Source organism: Gorilla gorilla, chromosome 9 (genome assembly GCF_029281585.2).
Source record: "Gorilla gorilla gorilla isolate KB3781 chromosome 9, NHGRI_mGorGor1-v2.1_pri, whole genome shotgun sequence".
Lineage (NCBI taxonomy): Eukaryota > Metazoa > Chordata > Mammalia > Primates > Hominidae > Gorilla > Gorilla gorilla.
In genome coordinates this window covers 134,142,609-134,160,359 of record NC_073233.2, presented here as the reverse complement: position 1 = coordinate 134,160,359, position 17,751 = coordinate 134,142,609, and the positions used below count along the sequence as shown (strand labels likewise).

At 41.3% G+C, this 17,751-nt stretch overlaps 1 protein-coding gene across 8 annotated transcripts in view; it reads right to left on the bottom strand.

Annotated features, from left to right (window-relative positions):
* FAM118B (family with sequence similarity 118 member B) overlaps positions 1-17,751 on the bottom strand; it is a 51,022-nt gene that overhangs the window by 29,727 nt on the left and 3,544 nt on the right. For 4 of the 8 annotated variants that reach the window (XM_031016215.3, XM_031016216.3, XM_063693667.1 and 1 more), the window contains exon 2: positions 3,972-4,040. The exons of the other annotated variants lie outside the window; for them this stretch is intronic. The gene's annotated coding sequence lies outside the window, so the exon portion shown is untranslated. The remainder of the gene's footprint in view (positions 1-3,971; positions 4,041-17,751) is intronic. 8 annotated transcript variants of the gene reach the window in all.

Sequence of the window (17,751 nt, the reverse complement as noted above, 5' to 3'; positions counted from 1 at the left end):
CAGGTGATCCGCCCGCCTCAGCATCCCAAAGTGTTGGGATTACAGGTGTGAGCCACCGCGCCCAGCTGGGATGTTTGTTAAAAGTATATATATTCTTGAAAATAAAGTTAATTCATTAAATTAAAAAAGTTTGTTTCTAGACTCTACTCCAAAATTACAGAATCAGATTCTCCGGAATCTTCAGAATCTTCCTTCAAATAGGAAACACCTAAATAAGATGCAAACTTAATTTTTCTACAATGCAACAATTTTGTTAAATATAGGATGCACATGAAGTATACCATTAAGCCATCTTCCCTTAAGTGTAATAACTTATTACAGTCTAACGACTTCCCAGTTTGCTTATAACAATAGCCAGGTTTTAACTGTCCTTAAAATATTTTTATGAAGTTTGAACTTATGTGACTCACTTCCGATTCTAAAAGTCAACGCTCTAGAATGGTGGACTAGGGATAGAATGTGTTTACTTCTTCCACACACACAGGACAATCCATTAGTTTGGGGATATATATTTTTTTAAGTTTTTTTAAGGAAAAAATATATTTTTTAAAATATATATATATTTTAAGTTTTAAAAAAACTTTAAAAAACTTTAAAAAATATATTTTTTAAAGTTTTTTTTAAGGAAAAAACTTAGGTGCTTAAGTTCTTTTCTTAAATATGGTTCTATAAACCCATCATCTAAACAGATTACATGCAAGTAAAAACACTATATTGAGAGAAATGAAAGTAAAATGTAGAGGGAAGTTAATGCTTATTAAGTTTTGAAGATGGACATCTTCAGAATTCAATGCTCAATTCAGCTACTAAGCCAGTTTACAAGCTCTTAACTACATGCCATGGACTATTTATAAACATTAACTCATTAATCTGCATAACCTTACGAGGCATTGTTCTTACCTTATTTTACAGATGAGAAAACTGAGGTACAGAAAGATCAGGTACTTGGTAGTACCAGTATTCAAACCATGGCAACTCTGCCTCTCAAGTCCAAGTTCTTAACTACACTATTGCTAAACAGGAAATGCTCAATGGAACATTTCAGATTTCAGATTTTTTGGATTAGGGATGCTCAACCATTAATATAATGCAAATATTAAAAACAAAACAAAAAAATCCCCTAGAAATCCAAAACACTTCTTTCTGGTCACAAGCATTTTAGATGAGGAATAATAAACCTGTATTAACTTTTCAGCCAAAAAAAAAAAAAAAAACTTAAAGTCCAAAACTATCAACAAAGGAAGTGCCTGCATTCCAGAAAGGAGATTTACTTGAAATAATCCCAAGTAATCCTTAACAGCTGCTTGTTAACTAAGTACTCCATTGATGCAATCTTGGCAGTCAACTACATTCAGAAGCTGGGAAAACTACTTTCTCCAGTGACAAGCACTATTTGTTATATACTTCTCACTACCACTTATCCACCAGAGCCTAGATCTGTCCTACCATTTTGTCCTGGAAATTACGTAAGATCATTTCTGCTGGATTCTATTTCTGCCAGATGGTTAATTCATGATGTCTAGACCTGAATACTAAGCTTTCTGACTTATTTCTTTACACAGTCAACTTTTCTGGAGGTCCATTCCATCTACTGTTACTTTAAAAAATTAAATATAGCCAATCGCTTCTGACTGAGAATGTTTAGGGTCTTCTTATTTAGGTACTGAATGAGAGGTAGCTCAGCATGCCTACATTATATCCAATCATATACTCATCCTGTTTTCTAACAGAGAAACATATTTTCTTTAGCCTAAAGGATGCCTCACATGATACAATCTCACATGTATACCCCAGTGGCATATAAGCACAAACCATATTTTATTCCTTCTAGAGTACTGTTTTCAGGAAAAAAAAATCAATTTTAGCATGTACCCTAAACAAAATGCAGTTATTGCTAAAGAGCTTTAAAGCTAGTTCACACTTTAATTTTTTTTATGTGATCACGGTTTGAGTTTTCATTTTTGTGGGACTTGCTATATATAGCAAAGGTGGAAAATGTTTTTCTGCCACAAGAAAACAAAGTCAATTACCTGTGGCAGTGTCTTCATTACCTCAATTACTGCTAAGCCACTGAGAAATCCTTCAAGGCCAATAGAGTACAGCAAAATAAAAGTCAGATACTTGGTAAAAGATGAGCAAAGTAACAGCAACCTCATTAACAGAAATGTTAAGGCTGAAGTCTTCATATGACACAGAACACTTGTACTTTGAAACCTGTCAGCTTGGCAGGAAATGTAATGCTTCTATCTCTGGTGGATGAAAAAGGAAAAAGGGCGAGTGTTCTAGAAAAAATCCAGAAGAAATATGGTAAAGGGACAAGAGAAAAGGAATTGGTTATCCAAATGAAATTAAGTTTGCACACAGCAGAGGACTTGTGGACTTGAAAACATCAAAGAATCCCAGCAGCTCTTGTTTTGATAGCATCTTGGTGCTAAAAAGATAGCAAGCTCTGGGCTTCCCTTCACTTGAGAATCAGAGTGAGGTCTCCCAGCCCGCCTTCTTCATTCTGAGCTATGTTTCTCCTGTAAGTCCAGTGCATACTCCTCAACTCAAACAAGTGACATGCCAGAAGGAGCTCAGAGTGATACACTTGGGTATATTAGCAGACGAAATAAATCAAATGGAGAGAAAAATTCTAATGTTTTAAAAAGTATTTTTGCCTGGAAATAAAAGATCTACAATTACCAGCTTGAGAAAGTGGTACGTTTCTTGCTGTAAAAGGATCAGCAAGCTTCCTCCACCCCCTTTTAAAAAATAAAAGTGACTGGAATAAAGAATGGTTTATTTCTCTAGCATAAATATAGAAAAGGGTTAACTTCATTTCTTAAGGGAAAAGAGTCATCCTCTGACTTGAGAAGAAACCAAACCTTTCTAACTGTGGCTCTTGGACTAATTCCAACACATCTGGGTTTTTAGCAACTATCGGATTTGGGAGGAAGGGAAAGATACCCAAAGTGAAGTACTACTAAAGAGTTCTCAACAAGCTTGTCAGTAGTGAACAAATTAAATAAAATCCTAAAGACTTTGCTTGGGTAGTTGATGAATTCAGTTCCACATGTAGACTGCAGCCTTTCCCATCAGTGGATAAAGCAAACTCACAGTTTCCTGTATCTCAGCACACAGGGAGACAGGAATCATGTCTAGCTGTGCTAAGATCTGATTCCTCTGTGGATCCCAGTCTTGAAATATTTCATCTATGGTGAACTCGATTGGCTCCTAATTTTATCCCTTAGCATGCCTGAGACCCTCTACCTTCTGTCAGATAAGATCTGTATCACACTCATTTCCTGAACATGTGCTTTAACAGAGTCACTGAGGAAATGCCAGACTGATGCCACTTGTTCTTGCCATTTTACTAGCAAACAATGACCCCATCTGAACAAGGTAAGGAGAAAGACCTCACTAGAGGTAAAGTTTCTGAAAGACATTAAGGATTGAGAAGAATAACCCCAAATTCTAGAATGCCCTTTAACTTAAGCCCCCAAAATAAACCATACTGGTATTCCAGGCTCAAGAGCTCAGATGTGGCTGGACACGGTGGCTCACGCCTGCAATCCCAGCATTATGGGAGACCGAGGTGGGTGGATCACGAGGTCAGGAGTTTGAAACCAGCCTGGCCAAGATGGTGAAACCCCGTCTCTACTAAAAATACAAAATTTAGCTGGGTGCGGTGGTGGGCGCCTGTAATCCCAGCTACTCGGGAGGCTGAGGCAGGAGAGTCGCTTGAACCTGGGAGGCAGAGGTTGCAGGTAGCCGAGATGGCGCCACTGCACTCCAGCTTGGGTGACAGAGTGAGACTGTCTCAAAAAACCAAAAAACAAACAAAAGAGCTCAGATGTTGCTTGTTATTTTCTATTATAAAGCCAAAGTAACACATATGTATAGGGAACAAAAGTGTTTCAAGAAGAAATAATGAACAAATTAAAACCTAATTTGAATTAGAAGTTGGTGACTGGAGGTGATGATTTTACCGTGCAAAGAATGACAACTTCTTTCTTTGTCACTGCTTTCCTCCTGTGCAGCTTCTGAGAAGCTATATCCTGAAAATAATGACACATGTTGCTAAGGAAGGAGACTTTTAAAATATCAGATATTTCCCATAGATCAAGTAGTATGATCACACAAACAATTCCATCATAAATGGCATAGGTTATTCATTAAAAATGAAATAGAATAACTCTTTAAGGGCAAGATAACTCTTTAAGGACTCTAGTGAGTCCTTAACAATTGAATTTCTACTACAAAAATAGTGTGGGTTACCTATGGGAAATAACCCTCAGTAGCTTACTTTTATGTCAACAGAGTAAACACAATATACTGAGTACAAATGCAGATTCTTCCAAGTCTGGGGCATTCCAGAAGATGCCATCATTATAAAGGATATTCTCTATGAGTTAAAATTTGAGGCCAGGCGCGGGTGGCTCACGCCTGTAATCCCAGCACTTTGGGAGGCCAAGGCGGGTGGATCAAGAGGTCAGGAGTTCAAGGCCAGCCTGGCCAAGATGGTGAAACCCCATCTCTACTAAAAATACAAAAAATTAGCTGGGTGTGGTCGTGGGCACCTGTAATTCCAGCTACTCGGGAGGCTGAGGCAGAGAAGTGCTTGAACCCGGGAGGCAGAGGTTGCAGCGAGCCAAGATCATGTCACTGCACTCCAGCCTGGGCAACAGAATGAGACTCTATCTCAAAACAAAAACAAACAAATGAAAAATTGACAAGTCTTAATGAAGGGAAGACTTTTCTGCCATAAAAATTAAAATGGGCTAGGCCCAGTGGCTCACTCCTGTAATCCCAGCACTTTGGGAGGCCGAGGCAGGAGATCACTTGAGCTCATGAGTTTGAGACCAGCCTGGCCAACATGGCAAAACCCCGTCTATACCAAAAATACAAAAGTTAGCCAGGTGTGGTGGCACACACCTGTAATCCCAGCTACTCAGGAGGGAGGCTGAGGCAGAACTGCTTGAACCCAGGAGGCTAAGGTTGCAGTGATCTGAGATTATGCCACTGTACTCCAGCCTGGGTGACAAAGCAAGACCCTGTCTCAAAAAACAAAACCAAAAAAAAAAAAAATGTTTAGTAAATACATTCCACTTAATTTTCACCCCTTTTCACTTCCTTGAGGATTTCCAACTTAAATAGAGCTGAAAATTAAAAACAAGTTTTTTGGCTGGGCGCAGTGGCTCACACCTATAATCCCAGCACTTTGGGAGGCTCAGGCAGATAGAATGCTTGAGCTGAGGAGTTCAAGACCACCCTGAGCAACATGGCGAAACCCCATCTGTACCAAAAATACAAAAATTAGCCAGGTGTGGTAGTGCATGCCTATAGTTCCAGCTACTCGGGAGGCTGAGTTGGGAGGATCACTGGAGCCTGGGAAATCAAGGCTGCAGTGAACCATGATCATGCCGCTGCACTCCAGCCTGGTGATAGAGTGAGAACCCATCTCAAAAATAAATAAATAACAAATTTTGAAAATTAAAAAATTTTACCATTAAAAACCCTCAAGTGTAACTGACTGTCTGTAGTGATTAAGTGAATTCACTTGGCTGCACCAGGTGAAATATCCTGGAGGTCCCCACATTGTGAGCATGGAATCCAAAACCATTGATAGCAAAACCAAGAACTGAAGGATAAGAAAGACATGAAGTAGATTCGTGTTACAGTTATTCTTAGAATTAAAAGGAAAATAAATATTTTACAACATGAAGAGGTACAAAAAAGTCACTCAAGTTCACTTCATTCATTCATCATTACACAATTACTTTCGAGTTCACATTCAAGTGTACAACATTTTACACAGATATAATGGATTAAAAATAATTGAATAAAAACCCATCATAGGTTTAGTTATAAATAAAACCCAGTTATCAGAGTAGGAACTAAAGAAGGATTTATAAATAAGCTTGTGGCTGGGCACGGTGGCTCATGCTTGTAATCCCAGCACTTTGGGAGGCCAAGCAGGTGGATCATCTGAGGTCAGGAGTTCAAGACCAGCCTGGCCAACATGGCAAAACCCCATCTCTACTAACACTACAAAAATCAGCTGGGCATGGTGGTGGGTGCCTGTAGTCCCAGCTATTCAAGAGGCTGAGGCAGGACAATCGCTTGAACCCGGGAGGCGGAGGTTGCAGTGAGACAAGATCATGCCACTGCCCTCCAGCCTGGGTGACAGAGCCAGACTCAGTCTCAAAAAAAAAAAAAAAGAAGAAGCTTGTATTGTTTGAGAGCATTCAATTTCTCTCTTTCAATTTATCATTCAACAGTTAATAAATTTAAGTCTAAAATGCTAGCTAGGTGGTTTTTTTTTTTTGGACGGGGTCTCACTGTTGCCCAGGCATGATCATAGCTCATTGCAGCCTCCACCACCAGACTTGGTGATCCTCCCTCAGCCTCTCGGGTAGCTGGGACTACAGGCGCATATCACCATGCCTGGCTAATTTTTTGTAGACACGGGGTTTCACCATGTTGTCCAGGTTGGTCTTGAACTCCCAGGCTCAAGTGATCCGTCTGCCTCAGCCCTCCCAAAGTGCTTCAGTTACAGGTGTGAGCCACTGCACCTGGCCAATGCTGGGTTCTTGACCTTCCTATTTAAAATGGCAATAGAACTGGAGGCCAAAAGAGGTAGTTGCATTTCCTTTTAAAGAAAAAGAGAGTAGACTAGTAGATTTGGGGGTGATCTATATGCAGTCCTGCCTGGTGGAAGGAGAGAAAAGGCCTGTTAAATTTCTGAAGGGCCTTTCTAACTCACAGTGATAGGAACTTGTACCATGTTCCTTTTTGGCTGTGAGAAGAATGTAGACTATTTTTTGCCTTCCATGCTTCTGAACATTTTATTTAGTAATCTTCTTCTTTTTCTTTTTTTTGAGACAGAGTCTCACTCTGTCACCCAGGCTGGAGGGCACTGGTGCAATCTCAGCTCACTGCAACCTCCATCTCCTTGGGTTCAAGCAATTCTCCTGCTTCAGCCTCCCAAATAGCTAGGATTATAAGCGCCCACCACCACGCCCAGCTAATTTTTGTATTTTTAGTAAAGACAGGGTTCCACCATGTTGGCCAGGCTGGTCTCGAACTCCTGACCTCAAATGATCTGCCTGCCTTGGCCTCCCAAAGTGCTGGGATTACAGGTCTTTAGTAATCTTACTTCACTCCAACCTCATGGAAAACTAAGCTGGAAACAATGAACAGCAACTCACAGAAGAGGATTCAAACTGACCAACCATGACAAATTGGGAAAGGAATCAATCTGAAGCTTAAGAAACTACAAAAGGACACTCTACTTACAAAAAATAAAATTCAGAAACAACATGGGAAAGGATTAGCTGTAGGCAAGTATGACTGGAACAGCTCTAGTGATCTCACTGGAGAAACTGGGTGTGGCTCTTTATAAAAAGTACTGTGCATGTGAAACCAAGACAATGCTGATGCTCTACACCCACAGAATACACGTGACGTACACACAACTTGGGCAATATTCTACTATAGTGGGTATTGATTATGACCTTATGAAAGTAGTGTGCCAAATTTAAGATTGGAAACTTAGGGAACAAATGGAAAATTTCACTGCGTCAAAGAACAGAAAATGTGGATTGCCAAATAAAAAATTGAAAAGGATTTGGTGGTACTGAGCTCGAAAGAAACAAGGGACCTGAGAAAAGCTGCTCTTAAAAGGCAGTTCTCCCTAAGCCCACAATCGCTGCCTCTCTTAAGATGCCAAGTGCTCTTGGCATCTTTGCCATCCTCTGCTGCAAAGTAGAGCCTTTTGGCTTCTAATCTGGAGATCTAGAAATTGGAATGGCAAAAGTCTTCAGTTTCTTATTCACATAAAAGAGATCTTGTTTGCTCAGCTGCCCTATGAACTGAATTTAAGGAACATTTGCATTATTTTGGAATTACCTAATTTGAGTTAAGACATGAGTCTGGGTGTTTACAGGTTACCATCTGCAGAGCATTCACGGGATGGGAGATCTCTGCCTAATTATTCATCTGTTTTGGCTTATGAACTTTTTGAAACTGACTGAGGAGAAACGCATTCCTAGAAAGCCAAGATATTCTCACATACCCTCCCCTCCAGCTACGCTGGCCTCTTCACTGTTCCTCAAACAGGCCTGGTACACCCCGACCTTGGGGTTTTCCTTTGCATAGATCATTCCTTCTGCCTGGAATGTTCTTTCTCTATGTATCTGCACAGGTTTCCATGCCTTTACTCAGATTGTACCTTCTCAATGATGCTACTCTAACCATTCTATTTAAAATTATACCCTCCACCATGTTAGCTGTTCTACTTTTTATTTCACAGCACACAGCACCCTCTAACATACCAATTATATTTATTAGTACTATGACTCTACTAATTTTTTTTTTTTTTTTTTTTTGAGACAGGGTCTCGCTCTGTCACCCAGGCTGGAACATGGTGGCATGATCATGGCTCACTGTAGCCTTGACCTCCACGGGGCTCAATCAATCCTCCCATCTTAGCCTCCCAGTGCTACAGGTGCTACAGGTGCATGCTACCATACCCGGCTAATTTCTTTGTATTTTGTAGAGACAGGGTTTTGTCATGTTGCTCAGGCTGGTCTCAAACACCTGGACTCAAGCAATCCGCCTGCCTCACTCTCCCAAAGTGCTGGGATTAGAGGCGAGAGTCACTGGACCTGGCCCTAATTATATTTATTGTTATCTGCCTCCTCCACTAGAATGTAAGTCCCCCAAAGACAGGGGTCCTTTGCCTGTTTAGTTTATGGATGTAGTCCAAAAGTGCAGAACAGTGCCTGCCACACAGTAGGCATTCAGATATTTATTTCACAAACTAACTCAAACGAAAGAACACCCTGTAACTGCTTTTAATAAGGACCATAAAAAGCCATGTTAGTTTTTAAATGGAACAAATGGGAAAACTGTACACAAATAAATCAATATTCAGACTATCATTTTTTGGATATGCCAATCGTCCTAACAGTGAATGTAGTCTGATTCTAGCAGGCAGAAGAAAATTTCAACTTAAGGTTCCAAGACCATTGTCTGGCACCAAAACGTTTTATATATAAATCATTTTATAACTCAAGTCTCTGATGTCTACGCTGTAAACTGGTTTTTAAGGGTTGATTCTTAGGGGAAGAACTATTTCTGGCAAATGATTCAAGGGCATCAGTATTTTGAGCTAACAAATCAGTTTCTCTTATTTTACATATTAAATCTATCTAAAATACAATTAGAGAAAAAAGAAAAGCTTATGTAGCAGCAAAAGATTTTTTTTTTTTTTTTTTGAGACGGAGTCTCGCTCTTTCACCCAGGCTGGAGTGCAGTGGCGATCTCGGCTCACTGCAAGCTCCGCCTCCCGGGTTGACGCCATTCTCCTGCCTCAGCCTCCCGAGTAGCTGGGAGTACAGGCGCCCGCCACCACACCCGGCTAGTTTTTTGTATTTTTAGTAGAGACGGGGTTTCACCGTGTTAGCCAGGATGGTTTCGATCTCCTGACCTTGTGATCTGCCCGCCTCAGCTCCCAAAGTGCTGGGATTACAGGTGTGAGCCACCACACTCGGCCCCAGCAAAAGAGATTTCAAAACACAAATTGGGTTAAGTCATGTTTGAATCATTCCATGGCTTCTCACTGTGTTTAATAACATACTCCTCATCGTGGCTACAAGACCTGGCATGATCCAGTGTCCGGCATCCACACAACACCCGTCCAGCCCCCTCCCTCACTCGCTGGGCTCTTGAGGCGCACAGCCCTCTTTCAGTTGCTTGAACACCCCCCCTCCCCCGCCCCACCTCAAGTTCCCAGCTGCAGCCTTTCCTCAGAGTGATATTCTGCAAGGGCCTCCCCACACCCTCCTCCTTGGCATCTCAATTTAAATGTTACCATCTGTAGCCTGGTTTTCCACTCCCTTTACCCCAAGTTCTTCATTTATACTTCATCTCCTAGTTTGTATCTCACAGTACTTGCAATTATTGGCCTCTCCCACAAGAATAAAAGCCCTTCTAGGGCGAGTACAGTGTCTAATTTATTTATCATCCTATCCCCATCCCATAGCATAGTTCCTGTTATAAAGTGTGTATACGGTGCAGAAGAAGTTCAAACATTCGCTGATCGAATGAGTGTGTATCTACCATTAATTAAAGTCTAAGGGATCAATTGATATTTCTAATTTTCTGAGCTGCAAAAATTAGGATTAATTTGGGAAGGTTGTAGTATTTTCTCTCATCCAAACAAACACCTTCCGTGCTGATATCCACCACTCACCTGTTTAAAGCTGTTCATCCCTAAACATAAAGATTCTCACCTGCTTTGGAGGAGTTTTTCTTTTAGTTTTTCCTTCCTAACAACAAGAAATTAGGATCATATAGTACTTTTGTTGAAAGTCTACAGATTTGTTTCATAAAACAAAGCTACATGCACTTTCCTCTCAGTCTACTTCCATTTGTAGTTCTCCTATGGCCTGGCCATGATTACATTCTGTATATGCTTGTAGAATTTTAAAATGCCAGGAACTGAATTCATCACAGGTTACTACAACTTCACGTTCAAATATCTGTTAAACATCCAGCACTGTGCTAAGAATATTAGTATTGCTGCATCCACTTCTCCTCCACCAAACACTACATAGCACTGACAGTAAGCCAAGCACTGTTTTCCACACTTCACAAATATCTGCTCTTCTGTGAGGTAGATGCTATTATCATCTCATATCATAAATGGTATAGACAATGAAACAGAAGCACACAGATGTTAAGCAGCTTGTTAAAGGTCACACGACTATTACACATTAGACTTGGAGTCAGTGTTCATGTTGTTAAGACACAAAACAATACCATCTCACAAAAATGAACAAGCCGTGGGCCACACTCTTAACAAGTCTACACCTTTGGAGAAACAGAACTATAAACAAATCTTTACAACATGTTTGTGCCAAGTTTCACATGCCTGGATGAGGTACCAAGGAGATGAGCACTTCTGCTTGAGGAAAATCAAGGAAAGCTTTATGGGAGATAAATACCCTTATGGCAAAATACAATGAAATTGTTGGTGTTTATCCTCCTCTGCCTCCTGAAACACCCAACACTGAAGTCCATCTCGCCTTTTCCTGGTTTTCCTCCCTCCCCTCTAGTGGGAGGTCTTCCCTGTTTCCTAAATGCTGAGGATCCACAGGGCTCTCCAGTCTATTCCCTTTACATACTCCCTTCCCTTCCCACCCCATTCACCCCTAGACCTTAAAATACCAACTAAACGCTAAGGACTCCCAAAACGCTACCTTCAGTTCAGATCTCGGTGGTGCTTCAGGCCCAGGGGATACCCATGTAAGTTTCAGTCAGGCAGCCCTTCAATATTGAAAGGTACTTTCAGACTGTACTTCAAACTTAAAAGCCAAAAAACCGTTCAACAACCTGCTCCTTATCCTAAGTTATACAGATCTCTGAATAGTAGAAATAAGCTATGTGACAATATTTATAGGCCATTATTTCTTTCTTTCTGTTTTAAGCACCAACATATGTATTTACTGATTTTGGAAAAACTGTCATATACTTCAGAATAATGTATTCGGATCATTTCTAAACAAGAGAATATGAACCAAAGGGAACCCAGGGAAGAAAGTAAATCTGTAACCTTAAACTAGCATGATATTCTTTTCAGGATATTCTCTTTTTCCTAATAAAAATTAGCCAAAAATTAATATTCTTTTTCTTTGAGATGGAGTCTTACTCTGTCACCCAGGCTGGAGTGCAGTGGCTTGATCTCAACTCACTGCAGCCTCTGCCTCCTGGGTTCAAGCTATTCTCCTGCCTCAGGCTCCCAAGTAGCTGGGATTACAGGCCCATGCCACCATGTTTGGCTAATTTTTGTATTTTTAGTAGAGACAGGGTTTCACTATGTTGGCCAGGCTGGTTTCAAACTCCTGGTCTCAAGTGATCCACATGCCTTGGCCTCTCAAAGTGGTGGGATTACAGGCATGAGCCACTGCGCCCGGCCTACTATTCTCTTTGATCTGAAGATGAACTGAGAGCTGAAAAGCACTGTTTAGATCTGAAATAAGAATCTGAAAGCTCTTAACAGAAAAAAAAAAAGGCATTATTTGTCACAGAAGCCATCAGAACAACTACAAAGACCAGGTTTCTTAGGAGAAATAGCTCTAAAAACATTGTTTTGCCAAGCAGGTAGCATCAGTCTTTTTTGTTTGAGACAGTCTTGCTCTGTTCCCCAGGATGGCAAGATCATGGTTCACTGCAGCATCAAACTCTGAGGCTCAAGGGATCCTCCTATCTCAGCCTCCTAAGCAGCTGGGACTACAGGTGCGCACCACCATACCTGGCTAATTTTTAAATTTTGTTGTAGAGATGGGCTCTTGCTATGTTGACCAGGCTGATCTTGAACTCCTGACCTTGTCAAGCAATCCTCTTGCCCTGGCCTCCCAAAGTGTTGGGATTACAGGCATGGGCCACCAAGCCCAGCCAAGCATCAGTCTTAAAAAAAAGTGGCCAGTGAAAACAATTGAGGGTATTAAAAAAAAAAGAAAGAAAACAGAAAGCAGGTTAGGGAGACTAAAAACATACTTTCATAAGGAAGTGAAGGAGGTCAGTGGAAGACCAAGGAGGACTCTCAGGGAGCAGCCAGAAAGCTGGGCAGCCTGGGCCCAAGGGAGGCAGGTGGAGACTTCATTCAGAAAAAGAGAGCACCTTTCCCCCAGATTTGAAAGTAACAGATCACTGCAGGAAATATGCAGAAAGAGCAAAATGAAGCCCCCCTTCCTCCAACGTGGAGCTAACCACTGCTGACATTCGGATTTATGTGGAGAAAAGCAGTTTTTAAGAGGAACTCTCGGAATAAGTCTGAGTATCTTGGGTTCATGTTCATATCAATTCTAAAAACTTCATTCATTAGAGTTTGCCCCTGCTTTCACACCATAAATCTCCATACATATAAGCCCCCCCTTTAAAAAAAATTCTTCCTTCAATGTCTTATTAAAATTAACTAAAAAAAAAAAAAAACTCAAGCAGCTCGAGCTGCTTGAGTTTTTTTTTTTTTTTTTTAGTTAATTTTAATAAGTACAGTAGTGCATGTTTTCTGCAGTAGAAGAAAGAAAGAAGCAGTCTATTTCTAGTGGCTGGGGGTAGGGAGGTGCTGGGGAAGAGCAGGAACCTAGGAAGAGTCAGCAGAGGGTAGCCACACCCCAGCCCCATGGACGAGACTCCTGAGGAATCCATAAAACTGCGAAGTACTAAGTTCTGGCAACAGATCTCAAACCTGCTCCTTAGCAAGAGAGCTAAAAAGAGAGTGTTTCTTATGCACTCTGTTAATTTGACTCTTAAGGCATATAAACAATAGGGAGACCCTGTCTCTACAAAAATAAAAAACTTAGCCAGGTGTGGTGGCATATGCCTATGGTCCCAGCTACTTGGGAGGCTGAGGTGGGAGGATTGCTTGAACCCAGGAGGTCGAGGCTGCAGTGAATCATGATCATGCCCACTCCAGTCTGGGCAACAGAGAGAGACTCTCAAAAAAAAAAAAGATAAACAAGAGCTGAAGGATAAGCTTCCAAAATAAACGAGGAAAACAAGAAATCTGTGCTTTTCCTTATGTGATATTCCTGTGCTGCATTCCATGACACTAAGAATATAAAACATGATAACTTCTGTCCTTACGTGTTTACTTCTTAATCTTTTTCAAAGTACCCTATTAAAATGGCAACAGAGGAGTTTTTCTTTTTTCAAGGTATAAAACCAAGAATGTGAGGTGCAGGAGAGAAGCATTCAATTTTTCAATGAATTTTTGGAGATGGAAAGCAAGCTTTAAATGCAGATCTGAAAATGTGGATTGGCATAAAGTCTATTTAACTAATGCGCAAATTCTCTTCCTCACCTCCTATTTTCATCTATTTTCTCCACCTCCAAATCCAGAGGTTTAAAGAAAAATGAACTGAAATCTGAAATGGGTCTGGAGTAAAATACATCAGCAGGAGCAATGAAGAACTGAAAATACAGATTATGTCAAAAGATGCATACTAAAAGGTTCTCCAAGCCTCTATCCTTGTCCCAGCAACCAATGCACTGTCAGCTAAAGAAATATTAGCAAACATATACATTTGTACAAACATACACACAAAACCCATATATACCAGCCACCCTATAGTAATGGCCACCACCCAACAAGACCCACGCTGGGAACTTAAAATAACAAAAAACAAAACAAAAATGAACAGTCAGAATCATAAGACATTCAAAGAAATCCCACAATAAAATAATTCATTTATTCCTTAAATTATTAAGCATCTATTCATTGCCAGGCACTGTTTCAGAGGCTGGAATTATAGAGGTAAACAAAAATACAAAATCCCTGCCCTCATAGAATGTTTATTTTAGTGGTGAGGGAAACAAGTAAATAAATATGTGGGATGCTAGATGGTGGGAAATGCTTCTGGAGAGAAACAAAGCAGGGAAGTGAGATGGGGGTCTGCACTTCTCAATCCAGTGCTCTCTTCACTGAGGTGACATTTAAGGAAAGACTTGTGGATTCATCCAAAGTGAGGTGTGGGAGCAAGTCGCTGGATATCTGAGGGAAGACACATCCAGACAGAGGCACAGGTGCAAAGGCCCACATCACCTGGAGGAAGTGGAGCCCGTGCAGAGAGGAAGAAAACTCAAATACTCCAGCGGGCCCACTGAGCCCACCATATCCACATAACAAGAATGGATATTACAAAAAGGTATCAAAGAAAAATTAAAGATTGAGCGAAAAATCACAGAAATAGTACAAGAAAACATCCCGGAACTAGAGGACGTGAATTTCCAGAATCAAAACCGTCTGTGAGAAGCCAGCACAACAGCTGAGTAAAAGACCCATACCCTGGTGTTAATACACATCATAAAACTGCAGAACACCAGAGATAGAGAATATCCTCAAAGCTTCCAGAAGGGGAGAAAACAAACAAAACACGGTCACGTAAGAAGGATTTATATCACCATGTCTCTAGAGCAATTACAGATGCCTTCAACATTCTGAGAGAACCTTATTTCCAATCTAGAATTATATAACTGCCAAACTATCAAATAAGTGTGTGGGCAAAACCAGGTCATTCAAATACTTCTTAGAAATAACTGAAGTATATGCTTTTAAAAAATAAAGACATAAGCCCAGAAAGAGGAAGATACGGTTCCTGCACAGGAAAGGGCAGGTCCAGGAGGACCCCAGGCAGCAGTTCTTGAGAGCAACAGTAAAGGCAGGAGGAGGAGGGGGCAGGGCTCCAATAAACAGGTGATACATTTGAGCTCACAGAAAATGTTACTGATAAGAATGTGACAAATATATTGGAGCGTTTGGGAAAAAAATTAACAGTAGGCACATGAAAAACACAGGTGAAGGCCAACCTACACACCAGGAGGAACACACTGTAATAGATCATCCAGCTCAACAGTGAACAGTATTTGACAGAGGTGTAAGTACATAAAAGCTACCTGTTTTAGCAAAAAATTACAATAGAACTATATTAGGGGATAGAGGGCATGGAAAAATAGGAAAGTGGTGGGATGCAAGAGCTAAATACGAATCTATCGCAATAAGAAATCAACAGGCCAAACATGAGGGGAAAACCAAGAAAGAATAACAAACCAACTATTTAGCAACAAGAAGATACAGCAGACTCTCAAAAAAAAGTCTTTTTGTTCAACATCATTTTTTCATAACATTGATGAGAGAATAAGTGATTCCTGGCTGAGGCCACCCGTTTGTGTGGAGTTGGCATGCTCTCCCCATGTCTGTGTGGGTTTTCTCCAGGTATTCTGCTTTCCTCCCACGTCTCAAAGATGTGCCTGCTAGGTTAGCTGGTGTGTCTAGATGGTCCCTGTTTGTGTGTGTGTGCATGCGCACCCTATGGCATAGAGAGCGTCCTGTCCAGGGCTGGCGCCTGCCTTGTGCCCTGAGCTGCCAGCATAGGCTCCAGCCACCTGTGAGCCTGAGCTGGAAAACGAATGAATGAATACAAATTACCGGCAAATAAAAATCTGCAAAGTCTATGGTAATCATCCAAATGCACAACAATAAATGATGTGGCACAAAAGCTCTCAGCGAGCCTGCCCTATTGGTGATTGATTGCTTTGGAACTGAGTATGGTGGTAGGAAATGCTTCTGACAATTTTCACTTTGCACACATTTATTCCTTGATTTAACCCACCACCACTATGACTGCAGTAACTCACTGACTCACCAAAAAGTGGGTGAAACTCTTACTTGTTTCAGTGTTTCATATTAGAAATGTTTGGGTCTTTATTTAGAAATTGGGTATGTTTTTGTGACCAGAAAAACGCCATAGAAACCATATGGTAAAACTGGTTTTGTTATATCATGTTTCAAGAATACTGATGGTGTTGTTGACCACTTACTGTAAAGACAGAGGAAAAGAGGAAAACAACTGAGTGGTTGCCTCTAAAGAATGGGACTTTGAGGTAGGGAGGGCAGAGAAACGGTTTTTGTTTTGTTGGGGGTTTTTTTGGTGACAGAGTCTCGCTCTGCCACCTAGGCTGGAGTGCAATGGTGCGATCTCGACTCACCGCAACCTCCATCTCTCCAGTTCCAGCGATTCTCCTACCTCAGCCTCCCAAGTAGCTGGGATTACAGGCACACGCCACCATGCTCAGCTAATTTTAGTATTTTTAGTAGAGATTGGGTTTCACCATGTTGGCCAGGCTGGTCTTGAACTCCTGACCTCAGGCAATCCACCTGCCTCAGCCTCCCAAAGTGCTGGGATTACAGGTATGAGCCACTGGACCTGGCCTGAGAAACTGTTTTTTAATTCCAAATCTTTTATTACTATTTGACTTTTAAACTGTATTACACAAATTACTTTTTCTTTTTTGAGATGGGTCTGTCTCTGTCACCCAGGCTGGAGTGCAGTACTGCAATCATGGTTCACTGCAGCTGCAGCCTTGAATTCCTGGGCTCAAATGATCCTCCCACCTCAGCCTCAAGGGTTAGTTAGGACCATAGGTGCATCACCATGCCCAGCTAATTTTGTGATTTTCTGTAGAGACGAGGTCTTGCTATGTTGCCCAGGCGATCTCAAACTCCTAGGCTCAAAAGATCCTCCCCGCTAGGCCTCCCAAAGTGCTGGGATTAAGGTGTGAGCCATGCACCCCACCCCCATTTAGGATATTTTTTTTTTTTTTTTTTGAGACGGAATCTCATACTTTCACCCAGGCTGGAATGCAGTGGTGCGATCTTGGCTCACTGCAAGCTCTGCCTCCTGGGTTCACGCCACTCTCCTGCCTCAGCCTCCCGAGTAGCTGGGACTACAGGTGCCTGCCACCACGCCCGGCTAATTTTTGTATTTTTAGTAGAGACAGGGTTTCACCGTGTTAACCAGGATGCTCTCCATCTCCTGACCTCGTGATCCGCCCACCTCGGCCTCCCAAAGTGCTAGGATTACAGGCATGAGCCACCGCACCCGGCCAGAAATCTTAAAAGTATATTCCAACACCACTCAATGAAGTAACCTCCAAATATAAACATTAGCTCAGTGGCAAAAAGTTAAATTCTGGGGACAAGAGCAGAATCCAGTTTCTTAGTATCAATGCTAAATGTATTCAAGATAAATCTGAAATAAATCCCACTAATTCGGGCTGAAAGAGAAGTACTTCAGTATCAGTGGAAAATCTTCACAGACTAGAAACAGAGTTGCAAAAATCTTTTAAATGACAAAAAACTGAAGCCCAAATTATTTGTTCAAGTACACAGCGGCTGAACTGGAACTAGTCCCACATCTCCTG